At 44.2% G+C, this 18874-nt stretch overlaps 1 long non-coding RNA gene across 2 annotated transcripts; it reads right to left on the bottom strand.

Moving 5' to 3' along the window:
* Nucleotides 1–11084: 11084 nt before the first annotated feature.
* LOC116150737 (uncharacterized) lies at nucleotides 11085–17930 on the bottom strand. Of its 2 annotated transcripts, none has more exons than XR_004134484.2 (3): nucleotides 17794–17930; nucleotides 16654–16802; nucleotides 11085–13357 (listed from the first exon to the last, which is right to left on the bottom strand). It is a non-coding gene; the product is annotated as an uncharacterized LOC116150737 (long non-coding RNA). The 2 variants fall into 2 exon arrangements; XR_010379477.1 differs by having other exon boundaries at nucleotides 17656–17917.
* Nucleotides 17931–18874: the final 944 nt, after the last annotated feature.

Genomic DNA, 18874 nt, shown 5'->3' with positions numbered 1-18874 from the left:
CACAGATATACAGAATTTTCTTTCTTTACACTTAAAAGCTCACTACAGGAAAAATATCTAGGAACAGAAAGGAATAAACCCATCAGAGTGAAGAGAATGTGGTGAGGATGGGAGGTTATCCTCAGTTGACAGATTTCAACAATTTTGGGGAAAGTAGATGGGAATTAGTTGATGAATAAAATAGGCAGGAAAAATCCAGCCTAGAATATTCGACAAAGGAGCAACAGAGGAAGGGGGAGCCAGTTTGCCGGATATAACACCAGAGGATAGGCTCAGAATCAGCAGGCATGTGGTGGAAGGCAATAGAATTAAATGGGTCTGAACACATGGGGATTAATTGAAGGCCCCCCTACAGAATGACTGCTTCATTTGAAACCTCCTCTTGTCCACCAAACAGCTGAGCTAGCAGCTGGTACAGGCCTACAGGGAAAATACCTGACAGTTCTCTAAGGAAATTGAATGAAATGTCTGTAGAGAACTAGGACTTCCAACATTGGTGATGGCAACCCCTGAGCAATTGTTTCCTTATTCTAGCGTTTGCAGGATATGAACTCTGTTCCTCTGCCCTGTGCTCTACACAGAGGCATTATAGCAGGAAAATGGACCCATTTGCTCTAAAGCCGATTAAATTCACAACAGCTATCCAGCCTTTCCTTACTAAATGTGAGCCAACCACTAAGATCATCAGAAATCTGAAGAAAGCCTTCAACATTAAAAATAGTCAAGTATAACCTTTAGGGAAAAAAGGGAACTTGGAAGAATCCTAGAAAATGCAGGGGGAAATATGGGAAATTTAACATTTTCAATTAGCACATTCAGAGAACTAAGAAATATTGTATCCACAGAACAAGAACAGAATATTATGTAAAAGGAGTGAGAACAAGAAAGAATTCTTGAAAATTAAATGTGATTATTGAAATTCAAATTCCAATAGAAATATTGAAAGATAAAACTGAAGGAGTGTCCCAGAAAATAGAGCAAACAACACAGACAAAAACTCTGAGAGAAAATATGAGGACTTGGATGAGAGATCCAGGAATCCAGCAAGCAACTAACAATAGTTTTCAAAAGATAAAATTGAGAAAGAAGAGTAGGAATCAGAATAAACAGTATCAGACCTCATAACAACACCAGATGATAAAAGATGATAGGGCAACAATTAAAAAAAAGATAATAGGCAATGCTTTCAAAATTCTGAGAGAAAACGATTTTCATTTTAGAAATCTACACCAGCCAAACTATCCATTAAGTGTGACAATGAAATAAAAATGTTTTAAAATAGGCAGGAGCTAAGAAAATTTACTTCTCAAATTTATTTTTCTTAGGAAGCTACTTAAGGATGTTCTCCAGCAAAACAAGGGTGTAAACAAAGAAAAAAGCAGATGTGGGATCCACAAGACAGTGGATCTAATCCAGGAGAGCAGTGACAGGAAATACCAGGGGTGCCAACTGGGCTGAAAGCCTGATTGGCAATCAGTCTGGATAAGAGCAGAGAATTTTTTTTAAGTGTATTTATGTGAACTTGACATATTAGATAGTGTGATTGGGAGTTTGAAGAAAATTGAATTTGATGATGCTAATTAGTACAAGAAAATAAGGAAACCAATTAGAAACAGCATGGAGAAAAGAACTGTACTAGGAAGTTATGATCAAAATAAGAAGCACAGTAAAATATAATTCTACCGATTGATGTTGTTTAAGGGAAGAGAATCCATTGGAACTTGATGCTAAGAAAATTGTCTTTTCAAATGGCCCAGGGGTCATCAAATTAGATTTGTAAGAAGGAAATGTAATCCTAGTATGCCTCTTGTTGATCTGCCATTAAAAAAATAATTACAGAAACATCATAATGTGAATTTTTGACTTTGGTTTTTCAACTTTTAGAGTCAACCTGTATAGAAAACATGGAGGGATAGGTTTTGTTACAAGATTGGACACAAGTCTCTTCCCCTTATGTGTAGTAAAGGGTTAACTCGGCAGGCCTGCATGTTCCTGACGATGGTCCTGGAAACCCCAAGACACCACATTTGATATTTATCCTGTTATCTTTAGTTCTTCGTCAGCTTAAATAGTACATTCAGACCTTTTGTTCCATTACTGTCATTAGTATTATACCTTTGACCACTTGGTATCAGCTACACTTTACTTTGACGTGGTCAGACTTCACATTTACATCCTATCCTCATAAAGATGAAAAGACAATCACTAAGGGAGAGGTGGGAGGGTGGAGGAAGTTCGGGGAACAAAAGCATATTGGGGTTTGTAGGGGCCCAATAAATGACGTCCATCTCTTCCTACCTGAGTGTCACAGAAGCCGACAACATGATTGTAAGTTTCCTAAGAGTAAATGTGCAAGATGGGCCAAGAAAATGTTGACTCGAGGGAAGACTCGCTTTACCAGTTACCCAAACACACTCTGAAATGGCACTGATGAAAAAAGTGCAGCTTCTGTGCTGAAAGAGACAAATGATCAGTGGGGCCTTTGTTGGTAGAGCTCTGGTTATATTCTGAACCCTACTCTTTTCTTGAAAGGAAAGAACTCCTGCTATAGTGAACTGTGGTGGCTGGTAACCTACTTCTGGCCAATGAGAAGTTCAGGCAAATCCTTCAGGGGCTCCAAGGATGCTTCTGCCCTTCTGCTCCTCTTGGACTGGGTTGAGTCTGGAGGTAACATGTGAAATGGTGGTGGTAGCTCAATCAGGCATCAGAAGTTTCCTTATGAGAACTTTCTCCATAGTAAAGGGTTCCCCTGCCACAACTACTTTTTCCGTCGCCTTGATCACAAGTCGCCTGTGGCCCTAGGGGGCTTATAGTCACTTCTGCAAGGTCTCGGGGGATTAGAGACTTCTTCATCCAGTATGTTTTTTTTTTTTTTCCCTTGCTTAGGTTGGCTACTGTTTTATCTTTTTGTCTTGTTTTTGGGTTCTCAAAGAACCAGTTTGAGGATTGATTTACTAGTTCTCTGATGTCTCTGTGTTCTGAGTCAGTACTTTCTGTTCTCGTCATTCCTGTTTTCTAGATATTCTGCAATTTTTTCTTTGACTTTTTTTTAACCGAAGATTTTTTTTTAAAGGGAGTTCTAAAGGTAAGCTTTGGTTTTCTTTCCTTTACTTTTCCCTTTTTGTTGTTAACGTTCTAGGTCAAGAATGTGTTCTGTAGTGCTTTCTTTTCTATTTCTTTGGAAATTTCTTGAGTATTGTTTGTGGCTTAGTATTTGGTCACTGGTTGGGCTGTCACTCCCCTGTGCCATGATGCCCAGCACGGGCCGTTCCTCATTGTGTTCTCAAAGTGGCTATGATCTCCATGAGGGTCCTCCCCAGAAAACAGAAACCACTTCAACTGAGGGCACTGAACACCAGGAAAGGGGTACCCAGGACTACTAGGAGGTTGATGTGGGGGTCGTGAGGCAGCTTGGGGAATCAGCACAAGCAGAAAGTCGCTGCTGCCCTGAGGCTGGTGACAGAGAGGGAGAGAGACGACACCTGAGCTTCTCCCCTCTTCTCACCCTCTAATCTCTTATTCATGTCCCCTCCACGGTCAATCCCAGCCAGAAACCAACTGAACCCAGAGCCTGGGAAAGGGAGGCAGCAGGGCCTAACCCTGAAGGGCAATGGGTCTGAGGACAAACAGGTAGGCCCACTGATGAATTCTTTACTTTCAAAGACTAGGAAATAAGGACACTCATTGTCCTTGTCACTGCGCCTCCTGCCCTGCCCTCTGCTCCTCCGAACTTTATGTTTCTATCATTACTTTTAGATCTTCTCGTGGTTTCATTTTCTACTTTTAAAGAATATATTCAAACCTTTATGACTTGATTTACCAACTTTGGACAATAATGATTATCTAAAGATAAGGAAATCAGCCCCCTTGAACTTTCTCCCACCTCTTCTCCTGTCAGCCCTGATTTCATCCTCTGAATTATTATTTCTGTAAAGTCACGCTTCCAGACACATGTTTTGTTTGGGCACAGCAGCCCCACGGTTCCCCGTCTTCATGGATTTCATGCTCACCCGTCATTCCTCTGAATGCTATTGCTCTAGCCCTTGGTTTTGCTTCACTGGTTGTCAGATAATTTCCAAAATGGGATGATTACCCCTGAACCAGGTACTGAAGTTACCCCTTGGCCTACCTATACCCCATGGGCCCTCCATTCCAAGCCAAGGCACGCTGGTTTGGCCTTTAGATGAGCTACTTAATTTGAGCAGCCTGTGCGCTGGCTGAACTCTTCAGAGACACATCTGCTCTCAGCCACCTCCTTTGTAAATTAATGGAAAAAGCAATATTCTTGTCTGACAAAGGAGAATTCAAAGCATATTAAATGGTACCCCAAAAGTATAATTTTATGTCAATAAAGAGCACACTTTACAATAAAGGAGTCATTGTAATGAATCTTTCTGAACAGAGTTTCACTGAAGCAGAGAAAGCACAATTTGCTTTAAATATGTGAAGAACAAGTGGGCAGAAATGTAACAGTCTTATTCTTGGGGCAAAACAAAGAGAAATCTCCAAGTTTGGGTTTTGGATTACTTTAAAGGATCCTTAGTCAGGTGCGGCCACAAGAGAAGACAGAGAAGAGGCTCAGGAAAACACAGTGCATTTGATTCCCGGGGCCTAGAGACAGGAGGACAGTCTCTTCCCAGCCAGAAGGTCAAAACACCTTAATATACATAAATTTTTTAAATATTTACATCCTAATACAATTGGCTAAAACCAGAATCTGTGACATTGGTTTTCTAACTACTTATTAAACTGTGTATACTACAGAGAACACATGCTTTCCAGGTCAAATGAGAAATTTACAGAGAGTAGTTGAGAAATATATGAAGAGTGGTTGAGAAATTCACAGAGTGATCATAGAGTATGCTTCAAAGGAAATCGGGATCAATTGCTCAAGTGTCCGGGGCTCAGAGGAGCCCCTCACCTACTGCACCTAAAATAGCAGCTGCCACTGCCACACTGCTCCCATCCACACCTTGGCTCTGCCTTCCTTCCAGCTTCCTGTCTCTCCCCAACGTTACAGAATCCAGAGGCGTGTTAGCTTTTGTCTCCTCCACTGAAAGGTGAGTGCCACAAGGGCAGGATTACACCTTGTTCTCCATGCCTTGTTGGTACTCAAATGTCAATTGACCTAACGGATAAATTCCCAAAACACATTTGCACCTCTATCACCTTTGTTATCACGGTCAAGAAGGAAATAGCATCTTTGTCAGATCTCTTCGCTGTTCTAGGATGACGGGCAATGAGAGGATTGCAAGTTTAGTCAGGATGACAGGAAAAGCTCACTTCATAGACGTGCACGAGGAAGATGATGGATATAAACCCTGAGTGGTGGGGAAGGAGGGACAACCTTATCACTCTAGGGCCCAGGCTCCCCAGAGATGGGAAACTGGACAGAGTTTCCAGCTTCCCTTCGAGTTCCCTTCTGGGAAGCCAGTGGGCAAGGTCATGAGTGACTAGAGGGAAACAGGGCTCCCCGGCCGGGCATCTGGTGGAGCACCTCTAGATCAGGGACTGCATGTGTCTGTCTATCGCATAACATTTTTCAGATGTATACTGGCTGCCTCCTGGGACCTGGAGTCAGGCTGGACCCTCCTCCTGGCTCCTTCCTCTCTCTGTTGGAACTTGTTTCCCTGTGGCTCTTGCCTTCCTCCGTTGTGTTTACCCTGCAATTCAGGGGAGGGAGGGCACGTTCTTTAGCAGATCTCTGAGGAACAGTATGTGGGAGAGACATTTGTGTGAATTTGCATGTCTGACAAAATCTCTGTTCTGCCTTTAAGATACCAGTGATAACTGAGCTACTTATAGAATTCTAGTTTGGAAGAGATTTTCCTCCAGCATCTAGAAAAAATTGTTGCATTACCTCTTTGTTCCAGGGATCACCATTCTGATTCCCAAATCTTTATATACTGAATCCTTGCCCCTCTCTCTGGAAGCTTGTAGAATCTTCCCTTTGTCCTCAGTGCTCTAAAGTATCAGGAGGATGTACCTGGCAAAGAGTCTGTTTTCACCCAAGTGCTGGACCCTCTCAATTTAGCAGCTCCTGCCCTTCAATTCTGGGAGAGTGACTGGAAGGCCAGTCTCATCTGGATTCCCCAGAGAAGACACTGATAACACTGCCTGGAGGCCCAGATCTGGGTGCAGAGGAAAGGATCTCTGCTTGGTTCTGAGACAGGAGAGAAAGGGGCAGGGCACAACCATTAAAAGAATGACACAGCCATTGAGGAGAGGACATAAACTGGGTAGAACCAACTAGGTCCAAGATGGCAGAAGATTTGTCTTCCAGTAGACCTTGACTCTCATTAGCTGCTAAATGACACACCTACTGGCAGCATGACAGTTCCCAGGCTCACTATAAAAGGCCAAAAGTGGGCAGGGGGCCTAATTTCTGGAAATCCTCGCACCTCTTCCCCAAAACAGAATAACCCTCGCACTTGTTAGCCTATGAAATTACCCAGCCCATAAAAACTAACCACCCCCACACCGCGGGGCCACTTTCCCTTCTAAGATGGACGGCGTTCTGTCTATGGAACCTGTGTCTCTCTAAATACACTTGCCTTCACTTTACCATGGCTCACTCTCAAATTCTTTCCCTCATGAGACAAGAACCTGCTCTCCAGTAACACCTTCAGGTAGAGCTTTTCTCAGCTCCCAAAATGTTGCTGTGGTCTCATCCTCTGCCCTCCCCTTTCATATAGATTTACGTTCTTTTCCTCCTCAAAGTCACTTTACTGCCTGAAATAAATACTGAAGAAACAGACACAGACGTTCAACCTGCCACCTCCACCTGGAATTAAACTCTGTGCATCTTTAGGTTCAGAGCGGCTTTATTTGTAATAGTTCCAACTGGAAATAACTCAAAAACTCGGTCCTTCTGAGTCTGAATGAGAAGCAAACTGTGGTCCATCCAAGCAAGGGAATACTACTCAACAACAGAAAAAAAGGAAATATCGAAACATGCACCAACCTGGATGCATCTCGAAGTAATCGTCATGCTGAGTGAAAGAATCCAGACAGAAAAAGAGTATATACTGAATGAGTCCATTTATAGAAAACTCTAGAAAATGCAAAGTAACATATAGTGATAGAAAGCAGATCAGGGGTTGCCTGGGGACAGGGCTATGAGGAGAGGTGGGGAGGAGGAGTGGAACGAACTTTCTAGGGTGATGGCTATGCTCATTATCTTGCGGGTGGTGGTTTTACAGGTGTATATATATGTGTCACATGTGCCAAATTGTACACTTTAAACCATATACTTGGTTGTGTGTAAATAAACATACAATAGACAGCTCACGAAAGCTGTTTGAAATAAAGTGCATCGAATATATTGTACAGTTGAAAGAACAATTCTGAAGCAGACGTCTGCGCAGTGCAGTAGATCAACATTGTGCCCCTCCTTAGTCAGAGTCTTCTTATTACAGCCAGTTGTGACTCCTTTCTTCACATTTGTTGTAATCACTTCCTCACTTTTCTTTAGTATTTTACCCCCTAAGGAAGCTTCTCCAAACAAGGGTTTAGTTGGGCCTAGTTTGGGACTTTATATGAATGGCATGTCTCTCTTCTTTCTCACCATTATGTTTATGAGATTTACCTATGTTATTAAATATTGCTGTAGGTAATTCATTTTCATTCCTGTATGGTATTTCGATGTGAGCCAATACCACAGTTTCTTTTCCCATCCTACTGTTAACGGACATTTAGGTGGTTTCCAGTTTTCACTCAGGACAGAGAGTCAAACATCCTCCTCTGAAAGGTCATGTTGGAGCCTCTGTGGGGCATGTACACACACCCCAGGGCGAAGTGGCTGGGGCACGGGCAGGTGTGTGGTCCAGTGGAGGAGATAGTGCCAAACTTTCTCACAGGGTTTGCACCAAATCCCAGTCCCAGTGCCAACCCACGGCACCAGCAGAGCTGGGATTATTAATTCTCATGCACCTGGTGGGTGGGGGGAGATATTTTGTTGTGGGTTAATGTCCCACTTCTCTGCCGTCTGTCACAGTTGTGCACCTTCTCATGTGTTTATGAAAAGCTCTGCTTTGGGGAGGTGTCTGCTCAAGTGTCTTGCCCATTTTTCTACGGAGGGGTTAATGTGCATCCTCTCTCTGGCTGAGACTGTTGCTTGCACACGTTAGAGGGCTCCCCCACCATCACTCGCCTGGGAATAGCTATTCCAGGGGTGCACAGTGCCAGGGTCCTTGAGTCTCCAGCCTTTTGCCCAAAAGGGAAGTGATCGAGCTGGCTTCTGGGCTCTCATCCGTCAAAGTCTTATGGCCACAGACTTTGAGGTTTCTAGTCCTCCGGTCCATCTTGGTTAGTTCCTCTTTCCCTGTTTCTGTGAATTGTCACTGTGTTCCAGGATACAAAACTGACCAGACTAGAGGGGGAGGGTATAGCTCATGGTGGTAGAGCACATGCTTAGCATGAACAAGGTCCTGGATTCAATCCCCAGCCTTCTCTCTATAAATAAATAAATAAACCTAACTCCCTCCCCCCACCAAAACACACACACACACACACAAAACCCAAAAAACTGACCAGACTAGACTAAAGCACATTTGTCTTTCAGTTTAGAAACTGAGAGCCTGGGTGAGGTGTCCTGTCTCCCAGATTGAAGTAACACCATTGCTCATCCTCTCTGTTTCCAGTCTGAGGCCAGAGTAACTGTGACCTGGGGCCAGTCCTTTCTGCCTGGGTCAGCCCCAGTCCAGTAGCTGCCCCTGTGGACCTGGAGGTCCGCTGACATTTAGCTTCTAGTTCTAGCTGCAGAACTGGTTCTGTTTTCTGTGGTCTTTGCCTGGAGCTCTGCTCCCTGGAGTCATTCTGAAGGGGACTGGGACACACTGCATGTCTGGGTCCTCTAAGGAAAGATTCGTGCAGGTAGTTGTAAAAATGGGACAGGTTCACAAGAGAGCCGCCCACAGGAGAATGACCTTCTGGAGGAGTCCAGGGCACCGGTGACATTTGGAGCATGGCCATGGGGGTCTGAGTCTTGTCCTGGGAGGGAAGCAAGTGGAGTCCTGGCCAGCTCAGGAGCCTAACCTCTACCCAAGCTCCAATAAAGTACTAGCTTTCCAAGGCGCTACACGAACTGGGGGCCATCTCCTTCACTTGCCCATTTACACCCAGGAGTTCCTGAGCTCATCGACTCTGCACCCAATGAACACCCCCGGTTTGGGCATAGTTGCAGTGGGGGGACTTCTGTCCTCCTAGGAGGCCCCCTTGACAGCCTCTAGCATGCCAGAGAGGTCAAGGAGATTCTTATGCCCGGTGAGGGCAAGGCTTTTTTCTCCGTTTTATGCATATCAGTGGGGGGAGTTTCCTTTGAAAGCTACTTCTGCCCACTTCCAGAGGAAATAAACAAATGAAGACCCCTAGGCTCTCAAAGCCAATAGAACTTCTCTTTCAATCGATCTCAAAGACTCCCAGGGGGAAAACATGCGAAAATGTAAGCCCACACCTCTGATGCTGTGAAGATACTGGTCCCTCAAGGTTAGGAAACAGAAGAAACCACAGACAGGTTCCAGGCCACCCTCAGCTCACCCCTGAAGGGCTGGTCCCAGAGCAAGGAGCCCGGTCTGAGCCAAAAACCTCAGAGGAAGTTCGTGAGGTGGCTTTCCTGATGAGGACTGGTGAAACAGAAACAGACTAATCTAAACCATCAACAGTAAGACATTTTGATCAAGCATGCCGGAAGAAAGACTGCTTTACTGTTCTAGTCCCTCTAGAGAAAATTATGTTTCAAAATCATTGTCATAAAAAAATGTGATAAAAGAATATGTAGCCAAAATGAAGGGAGAAAAAGAGAATACAGTTAGCTCAAGTAGAAGTTATACAACTACAGAATTTTGCTGGCTTTTGTTATTTTTGCGGTATTTGTCAACTTTTTAAAATTTGTCATTTTGTTGTGATTTCTTTTTTTTTCATAAATAAATATACACTTTTGGAAAGAAATTTGTATTCTTTTTCTTAAAGAAAGACCCTAATTGTCTAAACTTCAGTCCTCATACGAAGTGCATCTGCCTTCTGGTGACCCTGTTCAGATATTTAAATAAATTAAAGAAATTGATCTTGCAGAGACAATAGCATGTCATGATTGTTTTCTGTGCACAAAGGCAATTTCTAAATGCTCAAAAAGGAAAAGACAAAAAGTAATCAATAAAATCATAGAACTTTGGGTTATTACATACTAATAAGTAAAAAGAAAGTATGTACACACAACCATCTGAAGCGATTAGGCTGTTACTAGTAAAAGTCTAGGCAGTGGCCTCATGTCCCTGGTACACGCTCTCCCTAAAAAAAGTTTTTGGATGTGAGAAATGGAAAACTGGAGTTTTTTTTTTAATTGCCGCCGTGTCCTTATTCCTAAGTTACAGGATAAGGAAAAGGAAACATATGTTACTATCAGGCCAAACTTTAAGAGTTATGAAGAAGCTCCAGGAACCCCTTCCATATTAAACACTCTCACCAATATTTCAAGGGCTTTCACAACATAAGAGAGACAAAGGGGGAAGTGGCCTGCAAGCCCGATGGGAATAGAAGAGCTGAGAGGAAGTTGCTGAGCCCTGAAGTTTGCCCTGCTCCACGCACCTCCAGGGGTGATGGATGGGGGCCAAGAGCTGGAAAGCTCCTCAAATCCCCACCAAGCACGGGATTCTAGGGCCTTTTCAACTGGGAACTGGGTGGCCTTGGATTGCAACAGCCCTGGTCACTGCATTCCTTTCCAAATGACATAACCCCACATGCTTTGCGATTAAAATTTCAGGACCCCACTTATCAAGTTGTGACCCTTGTACTCCACTTGATAAAATAAAGCCAAGGAGATCATCTAAAATGCCGAGTTCCTTCAAAATTTCTGTGCGAGGTAAACCCTTGAATAAATGAAATTGTTTTGTTAATTTTCATTTAAAAAAGATGGCTCCATCTTCTGCCCAATTTTATCACAATATAAAATATCATACAAACATTACCTTTGAGTTCTTGCAAGATTTGAGATGTATTTATTATTAATTTTTTTCACAAGAAATACTATTAAATGTAACTTCCTACACTCCTGATACTTATTCTACGGAGCAGATATGTGATCATTTCTTACACAAAATATCTATGTTATGCAAATGTAAACACATGAGTTGAAATCAATTGAGTTGAAATAATTAATTGATCCTTTTAAATTTCCAACAATAGCACTAGTTATGTAGCCTTGCAAAGCGAGTCCACTTTGCAAAGTGAGTAATTTTCATTCATCAACTCTGACTGTATTGTTCTTCAAGCTCAACTCACGATAATTTCTGAGATTCCCTAATCCACTGCCTTTGAGACCTTGGGGGAATAATAAATTGAGATAATTAGCAAGTAATCTCTACCTGGACAATCTGCAAAGGAATTCAAATTCATCGTGACAGAGAACCCAGAAATACATGGCCACTTTTTGCTGACACATTCTTGTTTCTGTATAAACACAATTGCCCCTCACAGCACTCAAATTTGGAAAATTACCACAGGGTAAATATTGCTTCATTTTCTGTCGGGTCGTTTCGATTATATTTTAAAACTTAAAATCTTAAAGCCACCGGCGCATCTTTCACTAGGACTGTACATAAGTAGTGCAAAGTTGCATAAAGTGTATTAAGTCAATAAATGTTTTAAACCCTTATGTATACTGCAGAGGCCTGGCTGCTCAGAAGTAAAGGGGTCTTTCAGTCATCAGTCTCTTTACAGCACAGGTATTCTACCCAGAGGGCAGAGGTTTTTCCTCACACTAGTAGGAACTGACAGCTCAAAATTCTGTTAACAGAAGTGTTTTTCTGCTGGCCCTTGGTTATTTCCCAGCTGAGGTCAATTATAAGAAAATAAACAAGCAAACAAAACAAGTAGCAAAGGTGCTTCCTCAATAGAGAAGTTAACATTCTGACTGGTTATCATGTTACTTTCTCCTGGGTTGGGTTGTTACCAAATATTGTGACTCTGGTTACACGGTCAAGGCCACGGTCATTTCTGGTTCTAGGGCAGTTGACCCATCTCCTCTCACAATGCTCTTTGATGCTGGTCTTCTCCAAGATCAGTCCTCAAATTAACAACAGTGCTGGCAAGGGTCTTCTTCAGACCACCATCATTGGTAGATGGCTTGGGTAAGTCACTGGACGACACATGTAAATAAAGGGGGTGTCAGGAATAATGAGGAATGATCATGAGGCACCATAGTTATTACAAACAATTCAATGCAATTATCAAAGCTACCTTGTGAATTTATTGAAATGTCATTAATTTACATATGTTCCAATAAAAAGGAAGTCCTGATCCATGCTACGTTTTGGATGAATCTCAAAAACATGGTGCTCAGTGAAAAAAGCCAGACATAAACGGTAACGTGTTGCATGATTCCAGTTATACGAAATGTCCAGAACAGGTAAATCCACACAGACAGAAAGCAGATTAGTTGTTGCCAAAGACTAGGGGGAGCAGGGAATGGTGAGTGACTGCTAATAGGTACAGGGTTTCGAGTTGGAGTGATAAAAGTGCTCTGGAATTAGACAGGCAGGGGTGATAACTGTACAACACTGTGAAGGTACTGAAATGTCACTGAATTGTACACTTTAAGATGGTTAATTTTATGTTATATGACTTTCACTTCAATAAAAACACTTAAAATATATTTTAGCAATTGCATAACTTCTTAGGATAAATTTGAAAATGCTCTTATTTTTATGCACGAGCTAACACAAGCAGTCTCAGCACAATGACTTTTATACCTTTGGAAAGATCATGTTCCAAGGCTTAAAATCCCCTTGTTTATTAATAGCTTTAGTGACACACGAAATGGACAGATCGGCAGGCCCAAGGTAGCTGGAAACAAGCAGCCGGGCAGGACAGGATCACAGTGTACAGCCTGGCTAGTATGTCCACATCAAGGCTTATCAAGTGATGACCACACAGGCGCCACCACTTAGGGAGGGGCAGAGCCGCTGTCACTGACCCACATGTTCCCCTATCAGAGACCTCCGTGCCAACTGTTTAACAGCTTCTTCCTGTCTCTTGGGTTTTCTCGTACATGTGGGGACTGGCAGAGCACTTCTCACTGGATGGATGGACTGTTTCCAAAGATGGTCACTGCAATGGCCCCTATCCTGCACCTCCTTCTGCAATATGCCTTGGCCGCTCCTTCCCCCAACAAGAAGCGGAGTCCATTTCCCCTTCTCTTGACCAGGGCTGCCCTTGAAACTTGCTTTGACAAATAGATTGTGGCAGAAGTGACACTGGGTGACTTCCAGGCCTCAGGCAGAGAGGTTTTGCAGTTTCTGTATTTACTCTCTTGGAATCCAGTACCATGGAAAGAAGTACGGGTTGCTTTGCTTGAGAGGCCCTGTGGAGAGAAAGGCCTCAGAGGATGAGATGCATGGAAGAGAATAACACAGCCCAGCTAACAGCCAGCACCCACTGCCAGACATGGGAGTGAGGCCATCTTGGATGTTCCAGCCTCCTCAGCTATGCTCCCAGCTGAACGAAGTCACCTGAGGGACCCTAACCACATGAGGGACCCCAACCAATACTATGTGGTGCAAAGAACCACCCCCTACCAGGGCTCAGCCAACACATAAACTCATAAAAAAAAATCACTGTGGATTTAGGGTGGCTTGTTATGTAGCACTAGATAGCAGATACACTTGAGGTCCAGACCAACTCGTAGAATGTATGTAAACTCCTGAGAGTTGCCTGAAACTACCTGAAAACCTTGCCTCAACCTCTAGAGGACTAAAGCTCAACGCTCCTAGGATAAACCTGGGCCAGAAGCCGATGACTTCCTGGAGTAGGCTGCTGGCTCAAGACCAGTGGAACAAGACAAAAATTTTTAGGGAACCAGTGAAATTGATAAGAGAGAGCCAGCTGTCATGATCTGCCCTGGAAGATTTTTGGCACTGTCTTTAGTATTCCATTTTCTCATAGTCACACAATGATACCTTTTCTTCTAGCTCTTTCTCCATTTCCCCATTTAACAGGTTCTACTTGTGCAGACTGTACTACACAGCCCCCTGACATCGGGATTACATTAGAGTTCCTAGATGCAACCATGTGAAAGGAAAGTATTGCCATGTGGAAAATGCTCAAGAAAATCGGAAGACAATGACTACAGATCAAGATTCGGATCCACTGATCATAAATGGATTCAAAAACCCACAACTGTCTTTTGATAGAGTTCTTTGGGGTGACAGTCTATTAACCTTGACTTTTACTCATTCATATTTGCCCCTGGACCCCACCCCCTCAAGTTCATGTCCTTCTCACATGAAAATACATTAATTCCATCTCAACACCCCAAAGTCTTAACCAGTTCCAGCACTGACTCAAAAGTCTAGAGTCCAAAGTCTCATCTGAATATCATCTAAACCAGATATAGGTCATACTCGAGGTCCAATTCATCCTGAGGCAAATTCCTCTCCAGCTGTGAAGCTATAAATCAAACAAGTTCTGTGCTTCCAAAATACAATGGTAGGACCGTCAGAGGGTAAACACTCCTGTTCCAAAAGGGAGAAATCAGAAAGAAAAAGTGGATGGGTCCCAAGCACATGCAAAACTCAACAGGGCAGACAATGTCAAATATGCAGGCTTGAGAATTATCTTCTTGAACCCGATGCTCTGCCCACCGGGCCCACTGGGGCGGGAGTCCTGCCTGCTAGACACACCTGTCCCTGGGGCTTTGCTTGGTGCAGCCCACACCCCAGCTCTCACAGATTGACTGGAGTTCAAGCCTATAGCTCCCCTTGGGTACAGTCACATGCCAGTGGCCCAGCCAGTCCAGAACTCTTGGGGTGGCCCCAATCCCACAGATGCACTGGGTATTGTCCTAGCCGTGGCACTCTGCCTGGGTCTCACATCTGCAGTGCCAGGTGTCTCCATCTTTCCAAATCCAGGTAACGGGAGCCATGGCCCCAGAGCTCTGCTGGGCACCACACCACCCACTCCTGGTCAGGGCTTTGGGAGACACTGTCCCCACAGCTTTGGGTGAGGATCGGCTGACCTGATGAAATCCAGACAATGCCCCCTCCCTTTTAAATGGAGGAGGCAGCGCTGATGCTCTCTGAATAGCCCTTGGGGTCCTTCTCTTGTCTTTTTTTTAATTGAAGTCTAGTCAGTTTCCAATGTTGTGTCAATTTCTGGTGTACAGCATAATGTTTCAGTCATACATATACATACACATATTTCTTTCCATATTCTTTTTCATTATAGGTTACTACAAGATACTGAATATATTTCCTTGTGCTATACAGAAAAATTTTGTTTTCTATCTGTTTTATATATAGTAGTTAGTATTTGCAAGTCTTGAACTCCCAATTTATCCCTTCCCACCCCCTTTCCCACTGGTAACCATAAGTTTGTTTACTATGTCTGCGAGTCCGTTTCTGTTTTGTAGATAAGTTCATTAGTGTCTTTTTTCTTTCTTAAAATTTTGTTTATTTAAAAAAATTTTTTCTTCCCTTGTCTTGGAGAACAGTTCTATGTCCCATCCTGTAAACTTTAAGAAATCCCAGAGCCTTCCTTCATTCCTTCCTGTCTCCTCCCCCTGCAGTTCCAACTGGCAGTTTTCTTGCTGTGATGGCTGAAGTCCACGGCTCTCGGCCACACGAGTCTCCTTATCAAAGGCTCGCTGGGCCACACCCTTAGTGTTCCCGTTGGAACATGCTGCCTCATTTTTTGCAATCTGCACAGGCTGGGAAGTTTCCAAAAGTTTAACTTCTGCTTCCCTTTTAACTATTAACCATTCCATCTTTAAGGCATGTCTCTGTTCTCGGGTTTTACTGTAAGCATTGATGTGAAGCCAAGCGCACCTTCAATGCTAAACTTAGGTTTCTCCTCAACCAGAAATCCCATTTCATTGCTCACAAAGTCTACCTTCCACAAAACACTAGAACATGAACACCATTCAGCCAAGTTCTTTGCTATTTTATGACGAGGATGGCCTCTCCTCCAATTTCTAATAACCTGGTTCTCTGTAACCTCCACGCGGCTACCAGCAGTCTGTGGCCCCTCAGGCATTCTTGGAGAAGACTGAGGCTTTCCTCCGTAACTTCTGGGTCCTCATCAGAATCGCCTCCAAACTCTTCCAGCCTCTATTCACTCCTGGGTTCCAAAGTGGCTTTCACGTGTTTAGGTACTTGTTACACCATCATCCCCACTATTTAATATCAGTTTCCTGTCTTCGTCTGTTTGGGCTGCTGTAACAAAACAGCACAGACTGGAGTAGCTTACAGACGACAGACAGGTATTTCTCACAGTGCTGGAGGCTGGAAGTCAGAGACAGGGCACCAGCAGGGGCAGCTGAGGGCCCCCTTCTGGGTCCCAGACTTCTCACCAGGCAGAAGGGGAAGGAGTTTCTGTCCGGCCTCTTTTGTTTTTTAATTATTTTAATGCAGGGACTGGGGATTGAACCAAGGACCTCGTGCAGGCTAAGCACATGCTCTATCACTGAGCTCTACCCTCCCAGGCCTCTTTTATAAGGGCACAGTGTCATTCATGACGGTTCCACTCTTCTGAGTTAATAACTGTCCAAAGGCCTCACCTCCTAATACCAGCACACTAGCCATTAGGGTTTCAATATATGAATTGCAGAGGGGACTACAAACGTTCAGACCAGAGCAAAATCATAATACATTTACAACTAACCTCAGGTGCAGCTATAACAAGTCAAAGACAGCTGGCTTAACCCTCGGCATCGTGGTACCAAGGGTGTGCTGTGCCCCTTCCCAGGAGCTGCTGGGCAAAGCAGTTATTTGCATCGGTTAGAGTTGGTCCTCTTGACTCCCAAACTGTAACTGGATAAAATGAATTTGTAATCACAACCTCACCAGAAATGTCACTTATCAAGGTAAAGCCTGACTTATCAGATTCAGACACCCAGCCTTACAGAAGAAGGTGTGAATGGACCTTGCAGAAAATGGCCCAGGGCAAGTGCCACCCTTACAGAGAAGCAAGCAGGTCACTCTCCCAGAGAAAGAGGGACACCCTGCAGTTGGACCCAGTGGAGACAAGCTTTCTGTTCTTGGTTCCCTGAATCAAAGACGGTAAAAAACCTTTCTAGAACAATGGAAACAAAGCAGCATATCTCTTGTTGCACCATGTCTAAAAGGCAGGACAGACAAAAGGAACACACACTGGAACAGATAAAATGAATACACACAATAAAAACACCAAGCCCTGACCTATAGGAAATACTATTGTTAAAAGGGATTCTCCCCAGGCTTCTGTTCTGAATTTCTTCCCAAATAGTGGTAGACAGTTTAAGGTAATCATATTGTATACACACATCTTGTTGATAATTTTAATTGCATATATATTGTGTAAGGTTTGGTCTGATGTCCACTGTCTGGGATAGTGAAAATTAAAAAAACCAATTAACTGGACCACAAATTGAATTCATGATCTTAATACAAAAAATGACAATGAAGACAACACTAATGTACTAACGCTACTGAACTGTACACTCAGGAATGGTTATGATGGTAAATTTTCTTATATGCATTTTACCACAATTTTAAAACCAATTTTTCAAAAAGAAAAAATAAGATAATGATTCAGGTAGGAGTAAGGAGGCAGCAAAAAACCCGAACCCCCCACTTCTAAAAGCACAAGAACATAAGAAGAACGAATGAACCCCCGCCCCCCCACCTGCAATTTACGTTGCGTGGAACCAGGAAGCACAGACAACTGGTAAGCGGAATCTGTAGAAGCCACTAGGGTGTGGCAGGGCAGCAGGGCGGTAGGAAGAGTCCCAGCCGTCCCCAGGACGCACAGACTAGGACCCACCCCCTCAGGACACGGCCCGATCCCGCGCGGGGACCTCTGTGAGCAGATCTGCGAAGGATGGGGTTCGAGGCCGGGGCTGGTGGATGGATAGAGTAGGAGGCGGAGAAAGCGGAAGCGGCCCAGGGCGGCCGCGCAGCTAGATCTGGCGGGGCGAGCGGCACGGCGGCGCCAGAAGAGGGCGCTCGAGAGCCGGCGCGCAGGCCGAGCGGCGGTGCCTTCCCGCCCCACGAAGGGTCCCCGCACTGAGAACTGGCAATTAGGAGACCCGAAGTCGTTCCAATACAGCGAAACATTTTGCGCGCCAGGATGGAGTTAGAGGCTTGCACACACTCCATCCCTGTCAGAAATCCTATTAGATGCTCAATTTGTCTCCGTTTGGTCGCGGGGAGTCCCCTGGAGCTGGCTCCCGTGCCCTTTTGCCTTTCCCCTCTGAGCGGACCTCCCCCGCTCCGCGCCCCACTGCTGCACGTGGTGCAGTGTGGGTCCCCTCCCACGTGGTTCCTGCGGACCAGATGGCTCACCCGGGCCTCCGGTGGGCAGCGGCTGCTCCCACCAGGCCCTGGCCCAGCACAGCTTCAAGCTCAAAGCCACATGCGTGGTGTTCCCGTTTGGAGTGGTAACAACGCGAATACCGATACCTGAGAATATCATAGACCCACACGTTCCCCTACCAGAAACCTCGGTGCCAACTGTTTAACGACCTCTTCCTGTTCCTCTGGATTTCTCTTAGGCAAAAGAACTTCTCTCCCGATTGGGCACATTGTTTCCAAAGATGACTTTTACCATTTTAATTTTGTCCTGCGGAAATACACGTTCACCCTGGGCGTGATGTCGTTGACAGTGAAACGGAGAATACATATTTTAAAATCGTCTTAATTGTATTTGTGGTAAAATACACACAACACACTTAAAATCTGTGTTACTGGTGAAGATCATACAAAAAATGTCATACCCAGGCTGAAAATCACCTTAAACTTTGTGGGCGGCTTTTGCAGTTATGGCTTCAATGTCTTAATGAACTCCAGATTTTCTAATTCTTCACGGGCCCCTTTTGTTTTTTGTGTTTCTCTAGGAGTTTAAA

The sequence above is a fragment of the Camelus dromedarius genome, chromosome X, assembly GCF_036321535.1.
Source record: "Camelus dromedarius isolate mCamDro1 chromosome X, mCamDro1.pat, whole genome shotgun sequence".
NCBI lineage: Eukaryota > Metazoa > Chordata > Mammalia > Artiodactyla > Camelidae > Camelus > Camelus dromedarius.
The sequence above is the reverse complement of the archived record's forward strand: the minus strand, read 5'-3'. Positions and strand labels throughout refer to the sequence as shown.